At 36.5% G+C, this 19289-nt stretch overlaps 1 protein-coding gene across 2 annotated transcripts in view; it reads left to right on the top strand.

Moving 5' to 3' along the window:
- LOC141400858 (uncharacterized) overlaps window positions 1-19289 on the top strand; it is a 169705-nt gene that overhangs the window by 95397 nt on the left and 55019 nt on the right. The gene's annotated exons all lie outside the window — the stretch shown is intronic.

Here is a 19289-nt window from a genome sequence, read left to right as displayed (position 1 = left end):
TTTCGGGCTGTTTTCTCAAGAAGTATGGGCTTTCCCTGAAAAAAAAAAAAACATTTACCGTCGTAATAGAGCTAGCGAATGCAAGTTGCTTCGAAAAAATGAAAGTGATTAGAGAGCAGGTCTTATTACGAAGGCCAAATATTGGACCGAATCGGCTGAGTCGTTCGATAGTTATCTTGCGCTCCAACCACTACACACGGTGTCATAGGGGTTTTTTTTGCACATTTCAGGCTATTTTCTCAGGAAGTATGGACTTGCCCCTGATGAAACTTGTGCCGGCGTATGGGGGGCAATGAGTACAAGTTGTAACAAAATCAAAGCGATTCGAGAGCAGGTCCTAAACCGAACTAATCCGAAATTTTGTGTGGGAGATACCCGAAGGAGTAAACCAATTGAGTCCATATTGGAACCTAACCTAAACCTGGTAGACATTTCACAATGTGCAAAGTATGAACCAAATCGGTCAATCCCATCAAGAGTTATCGCGCGCGCAAATTTTCCGAACATTTTCGAACTTTTGTGGGGGAGGTACCGAAAGGAGTGGACCGATATAACCCATCTTCGAACTTAAATTAACTTTGGACAAAATATTACGAAAGCCAAATGATGGACCGAATCGGTTGATCCGTTCGAGAGTTATCGTGCGCTCCATCCAGCCAGACAAACGGACGGACATGGCAAAATCAACTCCAAATTGTCGGAAACGGAATTCGTCCAAACATTCTTAGGGTCTAAAATCATTATTTGCCCGTATGAATACCCTCGTTAGCGTAAATGCTGAGGGAACATTTCGATGTGGAGAACATGTCATCGTGTTGTACTCTTATTGTGGTTCTTAAGAGGTAATGGCCACCTACAAATTTTAAAAAATCGGACATTTTTGTTGGGTCGAGTCGATCGAACACAATTTGGCTGTGGTATGAGCGTTAGGGGAAAATTCATATGTAAAATCAAAGTTTTAAAGGCGGTTTTCTCGAAATGGCATTTCTGAAAGCGGTACCCACTGTAGCTCGAAAATGGATGATGCGATCTTCATATGTTTTTGTGGGATAATATACACATAAAAAGCTTATCCTTAAGGGAGCGAGTAAAAAAAATTGTTGTGTAGTGACCCACGCCCGACATAACCTTCCTCAAATTTCACCCCCCCCCCCCCCCCCAAAAAAAATACACGAAAAAAATTTTAAAAAAATCACTCGATGTTACTCTTCGATAAAACTCTTACTCTATTTCGAGCATTTTCGCTCCTACTCTTATTTTTAAACCAAATAAAACAAAGGAGTGGAGAGTAAACATGTCCAAAGGATCTTCGAACAGACCCCAAACTACACTTACAGCGTGTTTTGGTAAAAAGTTTTTGGTTTTCATAGCGGTTGACATTTGTATTCGTGTGACAAACAAATGAAAGCTTTTTATTTTCGTAAATTTTTGGTTTTCGTAACAAAATCAAACGAACGAATACGTCAAAAATAAGCGAATTGAAAAGACCCATCGTTTTGAATGAAATTAAATAATTTGAGTAATAAAAGGAACAAAACACACGAAAACTGGAGGGGAATGCAATTTTATTTATTTCCATAGAAGCACACGCGTATATGTATATCCGTTTCTTGATATTATAACAATTATTTTTGGACAAATTTGTTTACATTTTTTTCTTATTTTTTGTTTGTGATCTGTTTATCAGGGTTGCCATCAATTAACACAAATTACATACAGATGCCTATGCGAAATTCACAAAATAAGTATTATGGAAACCCTGAAATATAAAAGCTTTTCTGAAATAAAAGAAAGCTTTTAGATAAAAACGAATGGTTCGTAAAATTTTACAAAAACCAAATTTTGAACGTATACGTTTTAGTACGAACGGTTCGTGTGACAGGCAAGCATTTTTACAAAAACAGGCTGTTAGACACAAATGTTAAACTTTTGTGGCTGAGGTACCCTAAGGAGAGGACCGATATTGGCAATTTTAGAAGTTAAACTAAATTTGGACAAAATATTAGGAAATCCAATGTTTGGACCAAATTGGTTGCCCCGTTCAAGAGATGTCATGCATACCATTTTACTAAATTTTTTTAAATATTGGGGGGAAGTACCGGAAGTTGTTGCACATTTTCGAACTGAAACTGAGTTAGAACAAAATATGACGAAGGCCAAATTTTGGACCAAATCGGTTAGTTCCAGAGTTATCGTGATCTCCAGCCACTACATATTGTGACATAGGAGTTTTTTCACCTTTCGGGCTATTTTTTCAGGAAGTATGGACTTGTCTCTCTTTACCGTCGTAATGGAGGCAGTGAATTCACAAAATTCAAGTAAAGTCAAGTGAGACAGACGGACATGGCTAAGTCAACGGATTTCTGAAACGGATTTCGTCCAAACATACTTGGGGTCTAAAACCATTATTTCGATAAGACACATTTTGCCCGCATGAAAGTGAATATGCCATCGTTAGCGTAAATGCTGAGGATATAAAAATAAACATAGCTTTACATTTGTTTGAAAGTAAATTGTGGTCATATGGTGTTTACCACCGACGTCATTTTAAGACATTTTTGTATATTATACTTATATTGGCTCATTGGTCCACCCTCTGTAGGAACATTTCGCAGCCCTGGTGAAGTGTAAATACCAACTATAAGCTACTTCGGTTGAGTAATGTGGCTAAAACCTTCAAAATACCGAAAATCGACCGATATAACTCTATGGGGTTATATCGAAACCTGGACGTATGCCCATAATTTTTATCAGAAATGTTTTTTTTTTCACTGGGATGCAAAAAGTCGATAAATTTAGCTAAAATACGTGGATCGACCATCCCAAATTTTTGCCTTCGATTTTTCAGTCAACAATAAGTATTTGTACCAAAATTCATCCACCTTCGCAAACTCCCCCAATTTTTGGCCACAGTTAATATGAACTCGTGACATAGTGCGTCGCGAGAAGGAAGGAGTTGTTGTAGGTGGATCAATTTTGGTACACGTACCTATTATTGACAAAAAAACTCGGATGGTCGGTCCACGTTTTGATATGGTCCCCATAGAACGGTACCTCCCGATTTTCAGTATTTTGGAGGTTTTAGCCTGATTATCACACCGAAATGGCTGAAAATTGGTATTAAGTCTTCATTGGGGGCTTATAAATTTCCACCAGAAATCTGTCAGCATAGGTCCACATCTTCCTATAGCCCCCATAGAACCGTACCTCCCCATTTTCGGTATTTTGCATGTTGTGGCCTCAATATCCACCCGAAATGACTGAAATTTGGTGTTCAGTCTTCATATTTTTTGTGAGCATATTGGAAACATCAGACTCTTGTCTTTATATTTGAGAATTTTCCTTTAAACACGTTGACTGATTAATGGTCAACAACTGTCCATTTGTTGTAAAAAATCGAATTTTGATTTTTCGCTATTCACCATTTTTCTTTAATTGTTATTTTTAAAAGTCCCTGTTTTTAAAGCAAGATTATTACGTACTTAATAAGCCCACAAAAATATATGATGATCGGATCATTCGTTTTTGCGATATAGCCAACACCGCAAAGCGCTTTGTTAAAATAGGGGGTAACCCCTGAGTGAAGTGGACGCTGAAAAAGAGAAATAACATGTTCGTCTGCAAACCTCTAGAGCTGGAACCTTTATACGTTTGAAGCATAGACTAATGAAGGTGTAGACGAAAAATTGTTCTCAGCATGTTAGTTAGTATGCTCTGTAATAGTTAGATGGCGTTAGTAGTATTTTTTTTAACATTGAGCTAATACACGACATATTTGAGTGAAGACCATAGCATATCGAGAACATATTGAGTGGAAGGGCAACATCTATAAAAAATAAACACCTTAAAATTCTCTATCTATAGATTATTTTGTCTATGGAGCTACTACACGACATATTTGAGTGACAACTTCAGGATATCGAGAGCATATTGAATGGATGGGCGCCATCTACAACAAACAAGCACACTACAACTTTCTCTGTCTATACGATTAATTAGTCTATGGTTTGAAGTACTCACTTTTCACAATTTAAACAATAAATAATATCGATATACACTTTTATAAAATTTTTTCCCACTCCACTAATTTTAAAATTTGTTTCACAAAATCGATGTACTAAATACCACAGACTTGGGTAGCTGTAAACACCATATGATCACTATTTACTTCCAAACAAAATTAAATGCATGTTTATAACATCTACAATAACTTTAAAAATTTATTTTAGAACGATAAATTACTTTAAATATTAAAATTTTGGAGCATAATACAAGTTATTAATTTTAGTAAAATAAGGACAAAAATACATATTTCCAACAATTATCGGATTTGAACCTTCCCATGGACAAACTACTTGACAAATCAATACCATAATTCAAATTCCTTCAAATTGAAATGTTTACTATAATTCTCATCAATAAATTTGTATTCCAAAGTACTTGATTTTGACCATTTTTGGTCACGGTCGTGACACTGTGCGACGTTGTACGTCGTTGCTGATATGCTGTCTTCGGATTGGTCAGTGCTACTCTCGGAACAATCATGTATCGCTGATCTGGTAAGTGTGGACGCTGTCGCTTCCATTGTCCTTTTCTAATTGGTTGGGCGGATGGTATTGGCACCAGCAGGAAATAATCTTTAAAAAAAAGTCGATCACAGCCGATACTTTATGTCACCCCTACTCTTCTCAATTGCACTGCATACAATAATGAGTGAGGTCTGTTCACAGAGAAGATTCATAGATAGCATGGAGTCGGCCACCACAACCCACATACATAAATTATGCGGAAGGTATATGCTTCTATCACACAAGCTCCAAACCCCTTTCACAATGATCTCGGAACAGCTTTTAAACTGCATTTAAGCGAACACTTTTTAACATTTGTTAGTCCATATTTACATTAGACCATTTTCCTTGCGGCAACTGTCAGTTTGTCGTTTAGAGAGGGTGTTGAGAGGCAAAAGGTTACCATATGCCTCACCTCTCTCTCCAGCAAACTGACAATTGCCGCATGAAAAATTGCCTAATGTAAATATGAACTAGGGAAGATACTGATTTAAGTTTAATAACAACATTTATGTCAGACACTCCGTTCCCATTTTACTTGGTCACTGTAGACTTTTTAAAACTTTCGGGTCATTATATCAATAAGTATAATATACTTGATCGATGAACATTTCAAAACTACTACGGAGCAGTCGTAAACTGCACTTATTAATTTGTTTCAACTGTTGTGGGGAAGGTACAGAAGGGTTTGTCCGATATTGATCTTTTTGCACCTTGATGCACGTTTGGAATTGCTCATCCGCAATTTTAGTGGCGCCGGGAGGGTGTTTAGAGCTTTGGGCTAGTGTCACCAGATTTATGGACTTGTCGATGTACAAAATATAAAAAACAAGGACTACCTCAGCTAAAAATTTCAAAACGGGCCTCTAACAGTCCTTAAACTGGACTTTATCTACATTTGAATTTATATACACATTTATTTATGTCTAATGAGGGAACCTCACGAAATGAATCACCCACAAAATTGTTGTTGCAAGACTGTGCCTTGCAAGAACTAGCTACATCATTGATTTTTCAATGTATCGACCAAGTGAAATGTCCAGCCCGAGTAACATGTGTTCTGCAGACCTATAGTATAGTGCGTTGCCGGAGCAGCAGTGGAAATTGCATGGTGCATTCAAAATACTTGCAGTAAAATATAAAAGAAAACACTGAGTAGCAATTGGTGTGTCGGAAGATATCTTTGGTGCCAAATAAATGCTGTTAAAATTGTTTTAGAGACATGGCAATATAGACGGACATAAGTAAATTTAAAGAAATAGCCCAAGATGAGGTAGAATGATGATGAAACAACAAATTTGTAATTTATGAAACATTTTCATATTTTTTAGGTGGAAATTAGTTGACCGACTTTGAACTCATCTCTTTGTTACTTGAAGAAACAAATTACCATTACCTTAGCATTCATTAGCAATTGAACGGCGGCTAAAGAGATCAATTATTTTTAAAAAATACTTGAGTTGTAACCACCACCAACAACAAACAATAAGTTACAAATTAATTGAATAAAAACAATTTCATTTTTTTTTTTTGTAAATAATTGCTATTGAAAGAATTTCTCTTTTCTTTTCTGCGTCTAGAATCTATGATAATTGGTTGGTGTACCATAACTTTTGCCTTAAAATATTTTTGAAATAATTCATTTGCGTTTTAGAGGAGTGTTGGTTGGTGGCAAAGTGAATTTTTGTTGTGAACATGCCTTCAATTATTCCCAATTCATGTACGTTTCTTTGTAATTAAAATTGAAATATGAACATTTTTTGAGGTAAACAGTTTAGAGGAGGCATAATGAATGGTTTGCGGTGTGTATTTATTTTAAATCAAAAAACAAACAGATGTACATACATATGTGAGGAGATATGTGAGATATTCGTGTGTAAATCGGACACTTGTTAGCGTTGGTACCACTGCTGCTACAATGTATCAAAAAAAAAAAAATATCTGTGCGTAATTTGTTCATCTAATCTTCTGTTCAATGTCTGTCATTGAAGACATTATCATATATGGGGTACATGGGATTTAAAAGAAGAACAGTTTATAAACTATTTATAAAATGATAATTAATGATTATAAATATTGCGTAAACAAAATATTTCGAAGAAATTTATGCGTATGACTGGTAGTTTATTGTCGATATATAATTTTTATTGCTTGTGGTTCGTTTATACGTAAGCAAACATTGTCGCATAAATAACTAGAGTATGTAAAAAAACAAACACGAACACATGTATGTTCCAATTTCAGTGGTGGGCCACAATTTTGGAATCTTTTATCCAATTTCAAGGGTAAGGGCGCGACAAATTTGTAGTAAACTCTATAAACAAAAAGTTAACTGACAGGGTTATGTTTTAGTAAAATTGTTGCAATTACACAAATGGGCAAATTTTAAAAAGCAAAAAATAAAAAACTCAAAAACCTTATTTACGCCATTAATGGATTAAAAAATTATAGTTATTATTAAATATTTTACTATGCATTTTTTTCGCGTATTTAGAGAAAATTGACCCAGCAAACTGGGAGAAGAGAGACTCTGCACCTTATCTTTCAGCCACGTTTTCTTAAGCTATTTATTTTCATGATTATGTCTGAATGTAGGTGAAACATCCCTGCTCGACAAAGTTTGGAGTCCCTTCTGAGAGAGTTGGAAAGTTTAAAACAAAGATGTACACTGTACAAATTTCTAAACAATTCGGCAATGAACGCAAAGAAACAAAACGATTCCTGTACCAATCACACAAAGCCACAAACTTTTCAGTTTCTATGAATCGTTTCGCTCTCAAAACAAAACAAAACCACAAACTTTTCAATGTAAACATAAGAAAACCGTACGATTACTGAAATATACTTCGGCTATACCTTACCGAATTGTTTCATTCACCACCGAAACAAAAATAATTTTTGGCAAACATTTGCTGTGCGAAATGATCAATGCCACATTTGATTGCTTAACAACCCTATCACCTAACATCAACATACTTCGAACATACTTACTTAGCTGGCCCATTACAGAACATTTGTTCTATAGGGCGAACTAAGAAAAGATCTCCATTTCTCCCTGTCTATTGCTTCTCTTTCTGGAATACCGCGTCTTATCATCTCTTCATCCGCTTGTTTGCGCCATCTATTCTTTGGCCTGCCAATTCTGCGCGCACCGACAAACGGCTAATATTTATACGCCTTTTAGCGGGTTCATCATTGCTCATTCTTATGATATGGCCTAGCCAACGCAATCGTTGTATCTCAATACGTTTAACTATATTGATATCGTTGTATAGCTCGCAAACACATCAAGCACTGCCTTATCTGCTTGCGCAAGTACCCAGGCATCGGAACCATACATCAGCACGGGTAGTATCAGTGTTTTGTAAAGCGTTATTTATAGGAACCAACAGTTGGCCCGATCTCTATGGACGCATTGCGCGTCGACACCATCAACTTAGTCTTCCCGCCGTTTACCGCCAGACCCACTTTAGCAGATTCTCCGTCGACCTTCATAAAGGTATCTGTTACTTCTTTTACTGATCGTCCCATGATGTCTATTACCCTAGACAGACGGCAGAGTTAATTTGCATTAAAAATTGCTTAATTTGAATTAACTTTTTACGCTGACAGTTTCTGCATTTATGAAACAGCTGTTTGTGTTGTTTGTTTGTACCCAGCAGACCATTTCATAAAGTTTTACAAAAGTTCGCCAAAATATGCGAAACAAATATACTTTCTACCATTGACTTTTTCACCAAGATAATTCAAAAATAAATTTAATTTATTCGCTTTATTTTTGAGTCTTTTTAATATTAAAAAATGTCGCAAAACTCTAACGGAACATTTGAAGAAGATATTATGTTCGATAGAATTGGTATGGTGGGTAATGAAATGCATGTGAAAATAAAAATTTTAAAACTAGATTTGATAGAAGGCGCTAAAAACGATTAGCTGCTATTCTATTCGAGAAAGACCACTACTTATTTTAAAGAAACGCGAAAATTTCTGATTTGTTTTCCTTTTTTATTTTCTTAAACATGGAAATTTGACAAAAGACAATTGATTTTCAATGCAAATTGTGTCTCAGAGCATGAATATGCTCTCTTTCGTACATGAATATGGAGTCTCTTTTACAGCATTGCCATATTAAAAAACCTAAATTCAGTTTAAATTGCCTTTGATTTTGTGCATTAAGAATGTGGATAATGCACGAATTAATTTGACTTAAGGCAGTTAATGCAAATTAACGCTGCCGTCTGTCTAGGGCAGTGACGACCACAGAAATACAGCCAAAGCGAAGACATGTATGAACGTATGAGTGAAAAAAGCAACAACCACATTATGTTTTTGTTTGTTTTCATTCATTTATACTGTACGTGAGAGAGAGAAGCAAATGCAAAAACAACTCAGTGGGCGCCCTCACTATACGGTCTAAGCAAAGAAGCTCGACCCTGGTCTAGGGTATATATCATCAGCATAAGCAAGTAACATGTGGCTATTGGTGTAGATTGTGCCACTTCTTTTGACGTTATCCTCTCGTATAACCTTTTCTAGCATGATGTTGAAAAAATCACACGAAAGGCTGTATCCTTGCCTGAAACCTCTTTTGGTACCAAATTCTTCGGAGAGGTTCTTTCCTATTTTAACTGAGGATCTCGTGTCAGTTAAAGTCCTTTTACAAAGCCGAATGAGCTTTGCGGGGATACCAAATTCAGACATGGCCTGGAATACCTATGAACGTAGTGGGCTGTCGAAGGCTGATTTTTAATCGACAAAGAGGTGGTAGGTTTCGATCTGCATCTCTTGGGTCTTCTCCAGGATTTGGCGCAGGGTAAATATCTGGTCAATGGTGGACTTGCCAGGTCTAAAGCTGCATTGGTATGGCCCAATTATCTCGTTGTCGTTCGCACAATATCCCTGACACGATCTTGTAGGCAATCGGGAGTAGACTTATGCCCCTATAGTTGAGCATACTGTCTTATCTCCTTTCTTATGTACGGGGCACAGGATACTCAGGTTCAAATCGTCGAGTACTCGTTCTTCCTGCCAGATAGTGCTAACAAGCTGATGAATACACCTTATCAGCGTGACGCCTCCGGTTTTGAACAGCTCGGCTGCCTTATTATTCTTCAGCCGGTTTATTGCTGTTTTTACCTCATCTTGGCTGGGCGATATACATTCAATACCATCTTCTGTGTTATCTTGCCTGTACCAGAGCCATCAGTTTGATGCTTCACTCTTTGGTAGAAATTTCGGACTTCATTCTGGCAACTGTACATCTCGATTTTTTCACACTACCGCTTCTCCATCTCTCTCTTTTTCCTGCGGAAAAGATGTTTCTCATCTCTCCTTTTCTCCCGATATTTCTCTCGTGCGCTACGCGTTGCTACTGATTGTAAAGTAGCCATATATGTCGCATTTTTTCTCTTCGGTAGCAGCACGACACTCCTGATCATACCATGGATTCCTTGGTGGAGGTCTCTGGTATCCAAGTATGGATTGAGTGGGCAATACTTTACCATTGAGCTGATATGTTATCGGGATGAGGTGTGTTTTGATTAAGCAATTGGGCTAATTGAGTGGAATATGCTGTGGCTATCTGTTGTGATTGCAGCTTACCGATGTCTAACTTTCGTGTTGTGTCTGTTCGTACTTTGTTTGCTACGTTTAACCGGGTGCGTACCTTTGCTGCAACTAGGTAGTATTCCGAGTCTATGTTTGCTCCTCGGAACGAGCGCATATCTAACACGCTCAATGAATGACTTCCATCTATCACACCGTGATCAATTTGATTTCTTGTTTTCTGATCTGGGGACAGCCAGGTGCCCTTATGGATGTCGAGATGTTTAAATCTGGTGCTGCTAACTACCATGTTTTTTGCCGCTGCGAAGTCTATCAGCCTCATTCCATTGTTAGATGTTTCACTGTGGAGACTGATTTTCTCGACTGTTGGGCGAAAGATATTTTCCTTTCCAATTTTGGCATTAAAATCGCCTAGAATTATTTTAATGTCATAGGCAGGACAACGGTCGTATGTTGCTTCTAAGCGCTCATAAAATATATCTTTGGTCTGTTCGTCCTTGTCTTTAGTGGGAGCATGAGCGTAAATAAAGCTGATGTTGTAGAATTTTGTTTTTATTCGAATTGTAGCAAGTCTTTCATTCACGGTTGTGAAGCTGGAGACCAGGTGTTTTAACCTCCGAATAACTAAAGATCCGCAACCAAACTCATGCTTTACGTCATGGCAGCTTTAATACAGTGCGTCACCTTTAGGTGTTGTTGTGTGTTCCCGTTCCATCGTATTTCCTGTATGGCAGTAATGTCGGCCTTGTACTTTTCAAGTACATCTGCCAATGCGTAAACTCCACCTTCTCTATAAAGTGTGCGAACATTCCAGGTGCAGATTCGCAGATCATGGTCCTTAAAACGTTTGCGGGGGTCGTCAACTTTAGAGGGATTTGTTTTTCTTTTCTTTTGTTTTTCATAGTAGGCTGCTTTTTCTAGGGGAGGGTTACTAACCCGGCGCCCAAACCCAAGTTTTTAACGTTCTTATGAGTGAACGCGCGGCACATGTTAGCTCACTACCTTTAACGGGTGTTAAAGGCAGCTCTCAGGTGACACCACAGGGAGGTCAGTGTCCACTTGAGATGAGAGAGGTACCAAGATAAATCCATGTTGAAGCCGGTCAGGACCGTTCCTTGGTATCTCTCATCCCCTACGTCACTTCGAACATACTACGGTTGATGTTTTCAACCACCAAAGGAATCATTCATTGAATCGTTCATGTGTTTTGAACTTTTTCCTTTTCTATCTCTTGTTGTGGAATTGAGAACTTTTCGCTATTCGTTTTGTTCGCACTAACGAATATAAACATAACGAAACAATACAGGGAGTTTGGTCACTGTGGGTTGTTCATATAGAAAATACGAAACGAAACCATTGGAAATGTTTCATAATGTATTTTTACATACTCTGCAATTCGGGAATAGGTCATAAGCCGGACAGACAGACAGATGGACGTCGCCAAATCGCCTCAAAATTGTTTAAAAAGGATATATTTTAAAGGACTTATTAATATATTATTGATAAAGGATATATATTTGTATAAGGTACTTACCTCAATGTGAAGAAATCTAAGAAAGAAAAAAACAAATTAAAAATAAGTAAATATCAATGTAATCTCCGTATTAATTATATTTAAAATATGTATAGTTTCTTCTTAATAAAAATGTAAAAGTTGATCTAAATGAACGCACAATTCTGCAATTATTTTAGGTGCTGGTGTAAAAAAAAACAAAAAAAAACAAACAAAATATCTTTATTAAAATATACACCAAAAGCAAATGCCTATGGACAGAAATACTGCCAATAAATGTGTTTTCTGTTTCCTTTCGTTTGGCGATAGATTTGTATGTGTGTTTATTTGAATACTCGAGCAACGAAACCAAAAAAACATCATTTTTTATTAACATCAGATGTGATGACTGTGAGTGAAAAAATGAATGAATGAATCCTTTGAATGAAATGCAAAATAGTTTAATTAATATTAAGAAATCAAAATTTGGTATATATCATAAATTTATGATGTATAAAATATACAATATAAAATATAAAAAACAACAAATATAAAACATAAAATAATAATAAAATAAATAAAAACAAGTAAAAAGTCGTTAAGTTCGGCCGGGCCTAAATTTTTATACCCTCCACCATAAAATAGTCTTTATTAAAATTGAATAATTAGGGTCCTTTCACAATTTTAGGTGTAACAACAATGGATAGACTCCTACTGCCTCACTTCTTCTTTCTTCTTTATTTACTCATCCGTTATCCGGATATAAGTGATCGTACAATTCATCTTTTTTTAATATTTATCGCATTTTAATTATTATCTTATTGTATAGTGGTAGTCAGCTCTCTGTGTTTTGCAGCATTCAGCAGATCGGTTTCGTTGGTATAACCTGTCCAGTCCATGATATTTTTGAGCCAGGATGTTTCTTTCCTTCCTCTAGCTGGCCTTCCTTCAATTTTTCCCTTCAGAATTGCTTGTAAAATTATGTATTTGTTGTTCCTTAATACATGTCCCAGATACGCTATTTTGCGCCTTTTTATAGTTGTTATTAATTGCCGGCTTATATTTATCCTTCTTAGTACTTCGTCATTAGAAATTTTCGCAGTCCATGGTATTTTCAGTACTCGCCGGTAAATCCATATTTCAAAGGATTCCAATTTTCTTTCATCAGAGGATTTGAGCGTCCAAACTTCTGTTCCATATAACAGCACCGACCAAACATAACATTTTATAAAACGTATTTTTGTTGTTATATTTATGTCATGACTTTTCAGGGTTTTACTATATTTACAGAAAGCATCTCGCGCCATCTCTATTCGACTTTTTATTTCTTTCGAGGGATCCCATTTGTCGTTTATTAACATCCCAAGATATTTAAAGGTTCTCACTCTTTCTATTTGTGTACCTTGTACTTTTAAGTTCACCTCAGCATGGGGATTTTTTCTGCTAATGATCATGTACTTCGTCTTCTTCATGTTGATTTTAAGACCATATTTCTCACTTACACGTGCCAGTTTCTCTACTAGTTTTTGTAGACCGGATATGCTCCCTGCCAGTAACGTAGCATCGTCCGCATACCTTATATTGTTGATTAGTTTCCCATGAATTCTGATTCCGATGTTTTCTCCTTCGAGTGTTTCTTGGAATATTTTCTCTGAATACACGTTGAATAACAGGGGAGATAAAAGGCATCCCTGTCTAACACCCCTTGATATGGCAATTTCTTTTGTGGGTTCTCCACTTACGTCAATTCGTGCCGACTGATTCCAATAAAGACTTTTAATGCACTGGAGTTCGTTTTCTGGTATTCCAATAGTATTCAAGATTTCTATTAATTTGTCATGTTTGACGGTGTCGAATGCCTTTTCATAGTCAATAAAGCACATGAACACATCCTTCTGGGCATCTCTACATTTCTGTGTTACAACTTGAATGCAGTATAATGCTTCTCTTGTGCCCATTCCTTCTTTAAACCCAAATTGGGTATTTCCCATGTGTGCTTCACATGTAGTATATATTCTGCTATGAATTATTTTTAGAAATATCTTCAAAGCATGACTCATTAAGCTAATGAGTCTGAAGTCACTGCATTTCTTTGCATTATTTATCTTGGGAATTGCGATGAAGGTGGATTTGAGCCATTCTTCTGGATAGTTTCCAGTGTTATATATGTGGTTAAAAAGGTTGATTAATAGTTTTACGTTATTGGAATCAATAAGCTTTAGCAATTCTGATGGGATTTCGTCCGGTCCTGTAGCCTTTTTATCTTTCAAGGATTTTATAGCGCATTCAACTTCGTTCCGTGTTATAGGTGTTCCCCTTCTTGAAATTTGCAAAACCTCTCCATAAGGTGATCGTTCGTTATCAGTAAAAAGATTGGTAATGTATTCCTCCCATATCTGCTTCTTTCCATACAAGTCAAAGACAGCTTCATTGTTTTCGTTAATTAAAACTGGGTTAGATATTTTCTTTCTATATACACCGACGGATTCCTTTAGTTTCTTGTGGAGGTTGAAATCATCATGTATACTTTGTAAGAATTCAATTTCCTGGCATTTGGCATTCAATAGAGCATTTTTGGCTGATCGGGTCGCGGATCGTATTTCCCTGTTTATCTCCCAGTATTTTTCATAATTTTTATTTTTGTACTTGCTTCGTTCATTCCATAGTTCTCGAATCTCGTCGGTAATCCATTCTTCTGTTCTTGATGGTGTTCTCTTTCCCAGAATGTTCTTTGCAGTCGTGTTTATAACATCTTTCACCTTGTTCCACAATGTGTGCACATTTTCTTCATTCAACTGTTGCAATTGTCTATTAATGTTGTTTTGTAGCTCGTTTTGTACTGCCTCACACTATTGCTTAAATTACACTGTGAACACAAATGTTGGGGCAGAGATAATTCCTTTTGGAGATGAAAACCCTTGGTGTGTGTATATTAAAAACGCCGAAGGACAGATGCGCCGTGAGTCGAACTTCCGCGATATGGCGTGATGAAGTTTTTGGCAAAGCAACCCTGTAAGCCATCATGGATTAGCATTGTATCTGTGTTTGTCGTTTTTGTAAAGCACTTAAGCAACAGTGTACATAGATATAACGCTAATTGCTGATGGCCCACAGGGTCTATAACAAAAATGTCTTCCCACCATAACGCGGAAGTTTGACTCACGGCTGATCTGACTTTCGAGGTTCATAATATTCTCACCAAGGCGTTTCTTCCCCAAGAGGAACTTTCCGTGCCCCAGACTTTCACCTCCATTTTGTTGCACAGTGTTATCTAATCTAATCTAAAAAAATGTGTTCAGCTAGGTGAAAGGTACCACCTACGGGGCTATATTAAAGAGTCAACCTATCATTAAATTTTTTGGCGGAAAACTTTTATAGCTTCAGGGAACTTCAAGAGTCAAATTGAGGGTAGTTCCATCAAAACAATGTAGACCCTCAAAAATGAACCCATGTTGACGAATTTTAGTGAAGAAATTTCGTGACCACTGAAAATTCCCGAAAATAGGGAGGTACAGTTATATGGGGGGATATACCAAAACATGGACCTAAAGGGTGTTTTTTAAGCTAGATAGAACTTTAAATTGTAAAAAGTTACACAAAAAATTAAATTTTGATGAAACTTTTTTTATTTGTTTCAGTATACTCTGACAAATCATCATGAATAGACTCACGCTTGAACAACGCTACGAAATTATCCAAATTTACTTTGAAAATCAGTCGTAGATTCGACCCCTTGTTTTATCGCAAAATTGTGTTCAGCGATGAGGCGCATTTTTGGCTTAACGGGTTTGTTAATAAGCAAAATTGCCGCATATGGAGTGAGCAAAATCCACAAGAGACACTACAGACTCCATTATATCCAGAAAAATGCACCGTATGGTGCGGTTTTCACGCTGGTGGCATCATCGGACCCTATCTTTCCAAAAATGAGGCCGGAGCTCGCGTTACGGTCAATGGAGATCGTTACCGCACCATGATCAATGATTTTTTGTTTGAAAATATGGATGACATTGATCCGGAGGAGATGTGGTTTCAACAGGATGGCGCTACGTGCCATACGGCGAACGCAACCATCGACTTATTGAAATCAAAATTTGGCGATAAGTTGATTTCGAGAAGTGGACCTGTCAATTGGCCTCCAAGGTCGTGCGATTTGACACCTCTCGATTATTTCCTGTGGGGCTATGTGAAGTCACTGGTTTATGCTGATAAACCAGTAACAATTGATGCCTTGTTCGTGTTATTCGTGTTATTCGTGACATACGGCCAGCAGTGCTCTAAAAAGTGGCCAAAAATTGGACGTCCAGAATGCACTTCGTCAAGAACAGCCACGGTGCCCATATGCCCGAAATCATTTTCAAATGTTAATGTCACGTATTGATCTTCCGAATAAAAAAAAAATTGATTACAATTTAATTTTTTGTGTTATTTTTTACAATTTCAAGTTCTATCGCGCTTAAAAAACACCCTTTATATTGACGATTATTTTTGAGTAGACAAAATGTTAGCTAAAATTCTTAAAATACCGATCATTACAGCTAGTTCGGTTAAAAATTGCAGCTAAAATTCTCAAAATACCGAAAATCGGGAGGTACGGTTATAAGGGGGCTATACCAAAACATGGACCTTTGTTGACGATGTTTGGTGGAGATATTTCATGACCACTGAGAACCTCAAATGGCAAATTACAGCTAGTTCGGTTAAAAATTTTAGCTAAAATTCTCAAAATACCGAAAATCGGGAGGTACCGTTATATGGGGGCTATACCAAAACATGGACCTATGTTGACGATGTTTCGTGGAGATGTTTCATGACCACTGATAACCTCAAATGTCAAATTGCAGATAGTTCGGTTAAAAATTGTGGCTAAAATTCTCAAAATACCGAAAATCGGGAGATACCGTTATATGGGGGCTATACCAAAACATGGACCTATGTTGACGATTTTTGTGGAGATATTTCATGACCACTGAGTACCTTAAATGGCAAATTACATCTAGTTCGGTTAAAAATTGTAGCTAAAATTCTCAAAATCCCGAAAATCGGGAGGTACCGATATATGGGGGCTATACCAAAACATGGACCAATGTTGACGATGTTTCGTGGAGATATTTCATGACCACTGAGAACCTCAAATGTCAAATTACAGCTAGTTTGGTTAAAAATTGTAACTAAAATGCTCAAAATACCGAAAATCGGGAGGTACGGTTATAAGGGGGCTATACCAAAACATGGACCTTTGTTGACGATGTTTGGTGGAGATGTTTCATGACCACTGAGAACTTCAAATGTCAAATTACAGCTATTTCGGTTAAAAACTGTAGCTAAAATTCTCAAAATACCGAAAATCGGGAGGTTCCGTTATATGGGGGCTATACCAAAACATGGACCTATGTTGACGATGTTTGGTGGAGATGTTTCATGACCACTGAGAACCTCAAATTTCAAATTGCACATAGTTCGGTTTAAAATTGTGGCTAAAATTCTCAAAATACCGAAAATCGGGAGGTACCGTTATATGGGGACTATACCAAAACATGGACCTATCCCCATATCCTTTGGGATATAAGTTTGTTGATCGCTAGGAACCCTAAGTGCCAAATTATAGCTAATTCGGTCTGGCGAAGAACGTCAAAATACCTCAAATCCGGAGGTACCGTTATATGGGGGCTATAACAAATAGTGTACCGATAAAGCCCATCTTTGAACTTGACCTGCCTATGGAAAAAAGACCCTCGGGTGCAAAATTTCAGCACTCTATCTCAATTATTGCGGACGCTAGAGTGATTACAACAGACGGACAGACGGACATTGCTAGATCGTCTTAGAATTTTATCCTGATCAAGAATATATATACTTTATAGGGTCGCAAATGATTAGTTCGATGTGTTACAAACGGAATGACAAACTTAATATACACGGTGCTCTTGAAACAATTTTAAATGGAAGGTGCTTACACCTCGGAAATTTTTGCGGATTCTGAAACTACAATGTTTATAGATGAGAACAATCAAAAAACAAAAAAAAATCGCCGGAGCGCTTTTTAAATAAATCGCGATTTAAGTTGACATTTTTAGGGGTTGTTTAGGTTTTCGCGATTTTGCTTAGAAACCGCATTTCCTTTCAAAATGGGACTAAAACAAATATTGTAGCTATGAAAATTCTCTACAAGATCGACCTTTATGATATTCTCGTCGGTTTTACCGTTTTTGAGATATAGAGGTTCAAATTGGGACAATTCAAATTCAATTCAATTCTGTATCGCCCCCTTATAAAACAATGTCATGACTGCAAATTCCCAACTTAAACTTATATATCTAAAAAAATGTTACAACTAAGGATAAGTCACTTAAGCCAGTCTTGTAGAGAATTTTCACAGCTTTAAGATTTTCTCAGGTCACATGTCGATACGACTTACCGTATTCAAGCAAATTCGCGAAACCCTAACAAAAAAACTAAAAATGTAAACTGAGCTTCCTTATCTCAAAAATGGTACAAGCTGGGAACAAATGATAAACGTCAATCCTCTAGAGAATTTTGACAGCTACAACATTTTCTTTAGCTCCATTTCGATTGGACTTGCGGTTTTCAAGCAAACTCGTAAAAACCTAAAAAACACCTAAAAATGTGAATTTTGACCGCGATTTATTTAAAAAGCCCTACAGCGATTTTTTCTTGTTTTTTGGATTTTTCTCATCTATGAACACTGCTGATTCAGAATTCACAAAAACTTTCCCTGTGTAAGCGGTTTTCATCAAAAGTTAGTTAAGGCGCACCATACATGACATTGTTTTATAAGGGGGCGATACAGTCAGTGTATTGTCCCAAGTTGAACTTCTATATCTCAAAAATGGTAAAAACTACGAAAATACCATAAAGGTCGATCGTGTAGAGAATTTTCATAGCTACAATATTTGTTTTAGTCCCATTTTGAAAGGAAATGCGGTTTCTAAGCAAAATCGCGAAAACCTAAACAACCCCTAAAAATGTCAACTTAAATCGCGATTTATTTAAAAAGCGCTCCGGCGATTTTTTTTGTTTTTTGATTGTTCTCATCTATGAACATTGTAGTTTCAGAATCCGCAAAAACTTCCGAGGTGTAAGCACCTTCCATTTAAAATTGTTTCAAGAGCACCGTGTATACCCTCCATACTATGGTGGAGGGTAAAAAAAAATAAAATATTAAATATAGAATACAAAATATAGAATGTAAAATATTATAATATTATTATTAAATATATAATATAAAATATATGATATCTATTCTAAAATATAAAACATGAACCATAAAATATAAATTATGAAATATGTTTTTCAATTTGTAACTTAAGTCTTTTGCCATTTTAGCCAATTCAAATACGTTTACGATGTCCATTTTGCATTCATTCATACGCTAGTTATCACATTGCTCGGGTACATTAAATTCGGACATTTGATGAAAGAAAACTAACCCAACAACAAAAAAACGAAATTGAGAATTTCAAAAAAAACAACAAAACGAAATTGAAAATTGCAAAAAGAAAAATATTAGGTTTGTACTTTTACGTACTGAACTTTACTGAACATTGTTTCTTCAGTAATGTTTAGCAACATTTCAATTATACAATTGTCAAAACTTTACTGAAGAAAAAATGTTCAGTAAAGTTCAGTACGTAAAAAGACAA

The sequence above is a fragment of the Musca autumnalis genome, unplaced genomic scaffold (genome assembly GCF_047663935.1).
Source record: "Musca autumnalis isolate F117 unplaced genomic scaffold, ASM4766393v1 scaffold_4, whole genome shotgun sequence".
NCBI classification, from domain to species: Eukaryota; Metazoa; Arthropoda; class Insecta; order Diptera; family Muscidae; genus Musca; species Musca autumnalis.
The sequence above is the reverse complement of the archived record's forward strand: the minus strand, read 5'-3'. Positions and strand labels throughout refer to the sequence as shown.